At 40.8% G+C, this 10,552-nt stretch overlaps 1 pseudogene; it reads right to left on the bottom strand.

Moving 5' to 3' along the window:
* Positions 1–451: 451 nt before the first annotated feature.
* On the bottom strand, positions 452–8,933 carry LOC147655599 (carboxymethylenebutenolidase homolog; annotated as a pseudogene).
* Positions 8,934–10,552: the final 1,619 nt, after the last annotated feature.

Here is a 10,552-nt window from a genome sequence, read left to right on the forward strand (position 1 = left end):
GTATAGTGATTTCAGCTCAACTTGGCTCAGCGGCAGCGGCGGCAGGCAACACAGGAAGCAGGGACGAGAATGCTGGTCCAGCGTTCCACCGAGGCAAAACCTTTTATTCAGGCAGAGCTTTGGCAAAGGGTGCCAGTAACAGCAAATCTACTGAACAGGGGAGAACCTGGGGTATTTATGGGGAAGGAGGGGGGGGGGGAGCCCGAGATACATGTATCAGGGTGGGACAGCAGGCGGGAACACCAATGGGACACAACAGTTTAACATATCTAACTCAAAGGCCTCTGGGAGTGACGCATTGTGTCTCTCTGAGTACAAGGTGTCTTGCTTCCAGGAGGGAGCCAGGATCTCGGGCTCGGCAGGCTCCTCCGCATCCACAGCCAAGTTTTAACTCACAATTTAAATTAGGATGGAAATTAAAACATGCAGAATTTAAAGATGGTGGAGAATGTCAGCATATTTGATGGAGGGGAATGAAGCCATCTTTTCAGCAAAAATGAAAAATTTAAGGTTCATGAGGTTGGATATATCATCAGAATAAGCATGAAAACAAAATCTTCAATTGACGTTTTAGGGGAAACCCAGACTCAAATAGAGCATCCTCCTTCTACAGTGAGAAATTTTCATATCTCACACAATATGTAGCCATACATACTAGCTTTATTTTGAAGCTACTGATACCATGGCTCCTCAGAGGATACTTTTCTAGATTAAAACTCTATTTAAGACAGTTTCTTAATATGGACTGAATATTTGAATTAAGACTTCAAAAGTATCTTCTGTGCCTATAAGCTTGAGTTCACTCAGACTGACTGGGAAAAACAATGCTTTAGTAAGCAGTCCAAAATATACTTTCTGAAAACATCAGGAAAGGGCAGCTATCTCAGCTTCTTGAGCAGAACACAAAAGGAAAGCTGGTATTGAAACAACTGCAAACTAACTTTACCAAGCGGCTGCAACAAAAAATACCTCTCTGCTCCTGGGTGAAGGTCTGGCTCTGCAGTATGCAGAAAAGGAAAAAGAAAGCTAAATTGAGAAAGTGACCCAAGGACAACATGTATGTCTGTCCTGATCCAAAACAAGGACATGGTTGCTCTGACCCATTCCAAAACTAGGAACAAATATCCTCACCACTGTCTTCTTTGCATAGTATCCTTTCCAACTCTGCTAAAAATATCTCTCTTCATCAGGTGATGGACTCATTTGAAAAAATCATGCTACATCAAGTGTTTAGGCTACACAATATGCTTATGCATGTGTACCTGCTTGTAGGACATTCTTGGATTTACCTAGCACAGAGAGATGCACTGGTCTTTAATTCTGAGTGTGTGATCATCAGGAGCCCCGCATCAACACCACCTACTGAAAAACCAGTAACCCCTAATTTTTTTGCACTACACTGCTCCCTTAGATATTTCAGGACAGCATCAGCTTCTCTGGAACATGTAAGAAAATGTGAATCAAGCAACCACAGCAAAACCAGTATTTGAAAATATGAAAATATAGAGATTCATATGATTGCCACCATATTATGCTGCTGCTATATTTTCTTTTGCATACTTTAAATAATTAATTACTTCAGGTAAATATTAGAGGTTTCTAATCTGATATCATCAGAAAGAGAGAAAAAAATATCTCAGTGGGAGTCATTCAAAAAAGCAACATAACTACACCAAAGAAAACCTAAAAGGATGGATTGGAAAAGGATGGATATTGATTACACACCTACCTAAGAGTTAAAAAAGCTTACCATTCTATGAGAAGCTGGACAAAATTTTGCTTTGTAAATTTTGATAGGAAAGTAGTAAATGCTAGAAAATGCTACTTAATACCCAGTGAAAATGCTGACAATAACTGTAAATTGTAATCTGGTATATTTGTTGCAGGGAAGTCAATGTAACAAACATGGTAGATGTTTTCAGAATTTACAACATAGCCTGAAATACATCTTGAGATGCTGTGAAAACACCTGTTTACCACTGGAGCATATGTCACCATGCAGAGACAGTAAAGAGAAAGTATTGGTGGGAGTGGGCTGGCAGTTTAGGCTTTTATATCACCTCCAGGCTGCTTCCAGCCCCAGATCCTCACCCCCTTGGACACCAGTGAAATTACCCAATAAACCAGCCTCACAAACATTGTCAACACACAAACACACACAATAAGTATATTAAGTGCCAACAAATTATTTCCTTATTGGAGCTGACACTTGAAAGGTGTGAATTGCCTGTAAGAAATGACAGGCAGCACCCAAACCTGCCTTCCCACTGCAGCAGATGGGACAAATTCCAAGCTAAAACGTTTCCAAGACAACTGACCCCTCTGAGACAAGAGTACTCCAGAAATGATTCAGTTATGTCTCACATAACCTTCTCACCAAATACCCAAGCTCAGCAACGTTCAATGCAGCTACTCCAAATAATCCAAAATATTTGCTCTCCCAGGAAAATAAATTAGTTTAGCTTCTAAACTAATTTATCTATCTATTCTGAGCCTTTCTCAGTGTTGTCTTACCAACACCTTCCCCTTCTGTTATTAAGGCAGCAGAGCCTGCTAGTGGCAGGTCTTTGCTGATAAAGGTGTGGGCAGTGTTGCACACAGGAGAGGAAGATGTGATACTCCTCCAGACTCTCAGCACCACGTTCCCTAGGGAGCCACTGGCCTTCACTCTGCCTGATGCTTCAGCCATCACCTTCCCGGGGGCAATTACACCATGCTGGGAAAGTTCTCTGGCACAATCAAAAATTGCTTTCTTCTTTCCATACAACTTCTTAAAGACTGTTAGACTCAGTGAGACACCAAATCAAAATTATGGTTTTTGGCGATTTGAGTCAGTGAGCACTTTTAAAATGGGCTTTTTGAGGCAGAGGAAACAACTTTTGTCATATTTCAACAGATGACAAAAATTCTTCACCAAGCCACTACTGAGAGAGTTGTCCTTGAATCCTCTTCAAGGCAAAATCATTGATACTATCCACTTTTAGGAAGTAATTTCAAAAGGTCACTTTTGCTAGTGTAGCTAAAATAGCTGAAGCCAATCTCATGCAAAACAAACACAAAAGAAACCCTAAACCAAAAACAAGGCGAAAAAATGCAGGATATGACAGCAGCGGTGTTGTGGGGGTAGGTGTCTTTCCTTTAGTTCTGGCTCACCTGTGGAATTTTTACCCATTAGTTGCAGGGAAAACCTGACTGCGGATACTTGGTGGGTACTTGAGGAACACAAAGAGTTTGGCTGGGCCCAGGGGGGGAAGGGGGGGCAGAAAAAGGGGAGGGCAGGGACAGTTTGGTGGGCTTCTTCAGCTTCAGAGAAGGACACTTTGCTGGAGTTGTTGCTGTGGGGAGAAGGGAATTTCGCCATCACCCAGACGGAGCTGCTGCTTCTTCTTCTTCTTCCCCCTTCGTTGGTGACTTCGCATCCTCTGTCCCGCTGGGACGTGTGGCAGTGCCAGGCACTGCCGCAGAGCTGCTGATACACCTCAGCCACCGGCCCAGGATCTCAGCTCATCCCTGCTGTTCCAGCTGTTATAAATGCAACGGCAAATTAAAGATAAACAAAGATTAATTTATTATAAATTAATAAAGCAACAAACAGTGAGAAAAAACCACAATAAATGGACAGCGCAGCGCTGGGTGGACAGGGTCTATACGCAAGGTATAGGTGTTCCCAAATCCACGTCTGAGGGTTCTCTGGCCTGGGTTTTTATAGGGATTTTATGTCCCCAGGCTAGAATTCTAACCAGTTTCCATTCACCAAATGTCCCTGATTGTCTGGTGAATGGATTTCCTGGCCTAGAACATTGAGTCAGTAAGTATCCGGGCAGAGTCTCCTCAAATGCAAAGTGAGTCTGTATGTATTTTAACATATTTCACCACAGCAGGATTGAGAGATCCGGGCTAGCGCCGATGGATATCTCGGAGGAGTAGCCTCTTCTTTGTCTCTCTTGATTGAATTTCTGTAGTATGGGTTTGGCGGGTGTGGTGTTCGATTCTGGCAACGACCATCTTCCTGGGGCTCGTCCCTTTTGTCTTGCTTGATGGTCTCCGGCCGAAATCGGCCGGGCGTTGCCTTTCTCTGGAGGTAGACTTTTAGGCTGGTTCTTTTGTTTCTATGATGGCCTGTGTCCTGTCTTTTCCTCCGAGTTGATGAGTCTGCTGAAACCTGTTATCTGGGGGGGGTTCTTTTGCAATTCGTGATTTTTGGAAAAGGAATTCTATCTCGACCGGGAGGAGAATTCCTTATTCCATACTTACATTTAGTTATAATTATACATACTTTATTTAAACTTCTTACTCCGAATTTTTATTTACTCAATTCTTTATTACACAGCTGAGTGTTCCTCAGAGCCCTGCAGGAGCACCGGGACTGACTGCCCGAGGGGGTTTGTGAAGCAAAGCCTCTTTTCCATCCCGTCTCAGCCGAGAAAGCTGTCATGGGCCCCCTGGTTCTGTTTTCTTGCTAATGCTGTAGTTATTGTTGTTTGTTTGCCTTGTTATAAATATTAGTAAAGAACTGTTATTTCTATCCCCAGATCTCTGCCTGAGAGCCCCTTGGTTTCAGAATTATAACAATTCGGAGGGAGGGGGTCTACATTTTCGTTGCAAGAGAGGGCAGGAGCCTGTCCTAGCAGACAGCTGTCTTCTAAAACCGAGACAAACAGGCAAAGGGATATCCAGCTTCCTGACATTTTGCTTGTGTAATTTCCTGCCATCTCAGGTTTTCAGCCAATCCTCAAACTCAGACCACTCATCAGAAGACTTCTAAACTTCTCTTCATGAAAAAAGTCTGGGCAGCTGGCTCTGCACACACAGACAAAATCAAAATTGAATTAATCACACACTGAGATTTTTTTTGTCCCTTCATTGGATGGAAGATTTCTATCCGGACATAATTTTAATATCTTTTTTCCTGAGAAAGTAATATTTTTAAATAACATTGTTATTTATTCCACAGAAACACCCATGAGCATTAGAAAACTTTTAAATATACCTATAATTGCTTTTTTCAATAACTAAATCACAAAATACATTTTGTGATACAAATCTGGAAAATATTAATACTCTTATCCATAGTATTTTACTTGTTTTTACCTGTGTTTGAGTACATAACTTGAAACTATACACAGTAAAGCAACACATGATCTTGTAAAAGATGATAAAACCATGTCTTGATTACAAAAATTGTATTTTGCATACAACATATAGTATTTAACATAAATCCATCATTGATGGTTTTCATGTAAACCAAAATAATAACATAAAATAGTTGCTTACTACAGAGCACATGGTGAGGCTTACTTATGAGCTAAGGAAAAAACCAAAACAACAGACGGCTGATAGACTGAGGTCAGCAAAGAACAAGTGATGGGAAACTGGAAGGAGTAGTGTTTTACTCATTTGGTGACTGGAAAAGGGAAGTTCAGTAAGTCCACTCGGTACTGAGTTCCTGCATCACAGGATGCAAACCCTGGCTCAGGATGACCTTGGCTGAAATGTGTCTCACGACCAGCAGCAGAGTTGTGACAGCACACTCACTAGTGGAGAACAGATATTCCTCATGCCGAAGGGACTCTGGAGGCTGCCATCATTAGGTCACCACCAGGTGCTGCTGTGTGTTCTCCCAAGCCCATCCCAGTTGGAAGCAATGGGATCCCTAGGAAACAGCAATCATCTTTCACTTTTAAAAACTGTCTTTGGTTCTCTGCATCCTCAGATATGCCCCATGGATGTTATTGAACATGCTGAAATGACTGTATCAGTTTGGCCTAAATCCGACTGAATTATGTTGCAAGCATTTATTTTTCTTCATCTTATCTGATCATTTGTGTAATGTCTATAAAAAAACCCAAGAAACAAACCAACAACATGACATCCAGAGCATTTGTATTTGGAAATGTATGGGCAAAACTGTTCAGCCTTTGGATAAGAGTCCGTCAGAAACACAAAGTGCTTTGAAAGTGAGCCTTCCCAAACCCATGCAGAAGAATGGGTTTTCCCACTCAAACTGATCTAATAAGGCAATACTAGCCATCAGGCTTAACATGGTCTCTGAAAGGGACCTCCCATAGCTCTTCATTCCATACTTCACTAGGAAAAAATCCCTCTATTTTCCTCTCAGTAAACATTGGTGCACCAGTTCAGCAGCATCTCGGAGGACACATACAACTTCTCTTCATTCAGACACTGCTGCCTGAAAACACTGAGTTCTCCTGAAGCCTTCTTCCTTTGACCACTGCATTCTTAAAAGTTTGGGTGGAGGGAAAGAAAATATCCCAAAAACAAGTATGGTATATGTCATGGGGTAGCTTTACCTTTAAGACAGCTTGGAGGGAAAAGAAGTTGAAGCTGCTGGTGGCTGATGGGAGTTTTTCCTCCTGACCAATTATCGGTCATTTCCAAGAATTGACAGCAGATCTGACCATTAAAAAGTGAATTCAACTTGTAAACACCCCCTTAAGAAGTACAGACAGAATTCTCTTGCCCTCTTTAGTTTCCGGCGTTTGAAGAGGTAACAGGATTCTGTCTCGGCCTCCTCCCCCCTCTCCAGGCCGACCAGGCCGCGGGGTGGAGGAAGGTGGGGGGGAGGGGGAAGAGAAGCAGCGCTGGTCAGCCGAGCTTGGTTTTCAGTTTTTGTTGCTAGACTGAAACTTAACACCATGAACTCTTGCAGTTTTCTTAAAGCTTTTAATTCTTTTACTACCTGGATAAACATACAGATTACTCCTTTTCTTAGAAAGACAGAGAGAGAGACAGTCAACATAGAAGACACATCATAGAACCACCAAAAACAGTGAAGAAAAGAGTTAAGTTTAAATAAGAAAGAGAGAATAAGGAGATGCTTTACAGCTGAAATATCTTTCTGTTAAAGCTATGGAGATGGACAATAATAGTATAAAAAGACTCCTTTAATTCATGATAAGAGTATTAGGAAGAATGAGATATTCAAAGTGTAACTTTTAAGCAGAAGAGAGAGAGAGTGCTTGTGATACTGTGAGTTGCTGGAATTGAGTTGAGTGAAGATTTTGAAGCTTTGGGGGGCAAAGAGAAAACTGTTTTCCAGGAAGGCTCACAGAGACAAATGAAGAAGACTTCTGCCTTTGAATAACTTATCCTTAAAGATAAGATTCCTAAACTCTGTGACCCATACACACCTTGGAGATGTGAAATGGGAAGAGAAGATCTAATGACAGATTTCCGGGCAGCTGGCATTAGAGAAATAGAAAACCATGATGAAAAATAGTTTTCTAGTGAGAAACTCCTTAAGCTAACAGAAAGAGACTTCTGTTTCTCTGCAAAGACTGATGAAAGACTGTAGCAAGAATTAAGACTGTTTCTAACCACCAGAATCCTAAAGTTATTTGTCTCTATGTTGTCATGTGTACAGAGAAATAGTTAAGATGTAGAAGATAAAGGAGTTTTCTGAAAGTTTATTCTGGTATTCTTATTCTTGTAGTTTGTTAATAAACTGTCTTTATTCCTTTTAAGTCTTAAGCCTGTTTTGCTCTTGTTTTAATCCATATCTCACAACAAGAAATAAGTAGTTTTTTTCAGTTACTGGTTTAAAACCACGACAGTATAGCATGAATCATAAGGAAAAATTGCAAGGAGGTATGGAAAAATCCCAATTGATCAGATAGTGGGCACTTTTGGCAGAGCAGACTCTTGCTCCAACAAAGCAGCACGTTGTCATAGCAGTGATTTGCCAGTATCCTGCAGAGAATGAAGGTCATTCTCTGCAGTGTCACATTGAGAACATTTGCATTTGGTAACAGGACAAACATACTTCCAAACATGAAGAAGAATAGGGAGCACCGAGTCCTCAGGAAAGACGGTAACAGGTAACAGCAGACTATAGACCCTTGCATAATTCCAGTGTATCAGAAAACCCTAATGCTTATAAAGGTAGAGGGTTTTTTTCTCCAGAGACAGTTTCTCCTCCTTTCAGCTCCACAGACAGATCTCAGCCATACCACAACTATTTGTTGGCATCTGGCTTCCCTGATGCTCCACAGCTCAAGGCATTAAAGGCACGATCTCTCCAGACTAGACTCCTACAGAATCATGTGGAGGTTTGCCTTTTGGAACTGCATGCCTGTTCAAACCCTGTATGAATGTCTGTAATGTATAAAGAAAATAGAATACATTGCACCATATCCAGTTATTGCAAGATTTTTCTGCATTTTGGAATTTAACTGTTGCAAGACATTGAAAATGAATGTGAAAGCTTTGAAGGGGGAAGGAGATCGTATTTAATATCCATGTGTGCAAATGAACCATTCATATGCACATTCAATATCATATTTAAAATATGACATTCATTCATATTTCTGCTAATGGAAATTTTTTTAAAATCCCATCGTATATCTCAGATTTAATTACTTTGTTTTAAAAAGGCTTGCAAAACCAGAATATATTCTTGTGTTTCAGAACACATTTTTAAATGTGTACGGCACACTTTGCCGGGAAAATAAGCAAAATCACTTCTTACTGCATAGTGTTTTCAACATTCTATGTATTCTGTGAGTGCAGTCACTTTTGTGAACAGCAAAGAATGAAGAAAGCCTGCCGTACCCTGCTATGCTCCACAACAATGTTCCTCTTTGGGTTTGTATTATGGAAATACATGGCTCAAACTGCCCTGGTAATAGTTTCCTTTCACATATAACAATTTTAATGTAAAGCTAGAAATCATAACAAGTGGGATTTCTTAGAGAAAAAATATTTCTTACATGTATCCATTAGTTGTTTGCATATCAGCCATGTATCTGGTGTTTGGGAGTTGGAATCCAAATACATCATGAATCACAATCACAGATTTGCCTGTGCTAGCAGGTGGTTTTCAAACGTACACCTTGATGTGCTCAACTTGTACTTCCTGCCCCACAACCCTCTTAGTCAAATCTGCCTCCAGTATCACATAGGCAGGGCCTCATTCATCAGCCATCTAGGAATCTGCAGGAATGCAGAAATTAAAACCAGTTGTTATCTGCAATAACAACTATGATTAAGAGTCAATCTTCATGCAGCGCTTCTCAGCCCCCTCCAGACACCTAATAATACCCATTTGGTATGGCAAGGTTGGAAGCGAATTTCCAGGTGTTTATTGTAAACAGGCTGTTTACATGTTTATGCTATAAATATTCATGAATTTCAGGTCAGTCAGCAGAACCCATGAGTGTGTTAAGACCAGAGGAAAGGTTTATGTCAGTCCACCACTCCTAGCTTTGTGCCTAGAGCAATTCAGCATGTCATAACTAGATTTCCATGTGATGTCCCCACACACTGCTTCATAACCACTCCTCTCATTTGGTCTTACAGTTCCTCCTCACACTCTGGCACCTGGTAACCTCTTTCTGTAACTCCTGTGGGACCCCACTGTCATCATGCTGTTTTTCTGACTGCTATTCCCTTCAAGCTTTCATTCTGTGTGCCCCCTTTCCCTTTCTCTTTAGGCAATCCAAAACTGTTGCTTCTTACATGCACTTTGCTGGTCTCTTGTATCCCCTGCCACACATAATCCTGTCCCAGGGAACCCATCATCAACTGGCATCTTTAAAGGTGCTAATAAATCAGCGTGAAGAAGGTAAATCAGCAGAGGGTTTCTTTGCAAAGTTATAAACTGTGCAATCTGAACTGAGAGCTGCCAGAAGAATAGAGACATACACCAGTGCTGTGCATATAACAGCCTCATATAACAGCACAGATATGTAACTTCTCCAGAGGAATACATTTTAAAGGACAAGCTGGAACTACTCCATTTCTCCTGAAATGAAGAAAGGTTTCTATAGAGTTTATAATCCAGGAGGTCTTCTCAGAAGAAACCCTCAAGCTCAGTTTAGTTTCTTGTATCTTTCAACAGGAGACAGGCCACTGTAGCATCTTTTTAAACCAAACTAATATTTGATGATCCCTGCTCTTTGCCTTCACAGGCATTAGGTAGTCATACAGAGAGAATTTATTCTACCCTAGTTTGAGAAGCTGTTTAACCTTGCTCTGCTGTCACTCTTAACTGATCAAAATGGAACTGTTGGCTCATTCCCATGTAAATGCCTATACTGGAACAATATTCCTTGGTCTGGCTAGTCCCCTTACTAAAGTGAAATGCAGCATGCTGGCAATAAAAATCAAATACGCTCTTCAATGCTTAACTGTTTTTTGTTTGGAATATATCTTTATATATTATTTATATATATTTATCCCATTCTAGATTTTCTAAATAATTAAAATAGATGCCGAATAAGACCCCTAATACACTTCTAATACTCTCTCTTCAATTTCTCTGCCATAATTGTAATGCAGTAAATGGTATTAAAAACAGTTTCAAGATTTTGTTTATCACATCAACTATATCTAGAAAATAAAACCAAATAGCAAAACCATTTGGGTAAGACCCAGTTTGGGCAGAGTCCGATCTGTGCTCTCCTAATACTGCAGCCACAGCATCTGTGCCGCTCTCCCACAGTAGTGAGTCTGGGGCTATAGCATCAGCATAGAAATAGGTAACAAGACTCCAAACTGCACTAGTTTGAAGTGCTTCTCTGCCTTCTCCTTC

Source organism: Cyanistes caeruleus, chromosome 1 (assembly GCF_971803275.1).
Source record: "Cyanistes caeruleus chromosome 1, bCyaCae1.hap1.1, whole genome shotgun sequence".
Taxonomy (NCBI): domain Eukaryota; kingdom Metazoa; phylum Chordata; class Aves; order Passeriformes; family Paridae; genus Cyanistes; species Cyanistes caeruleus.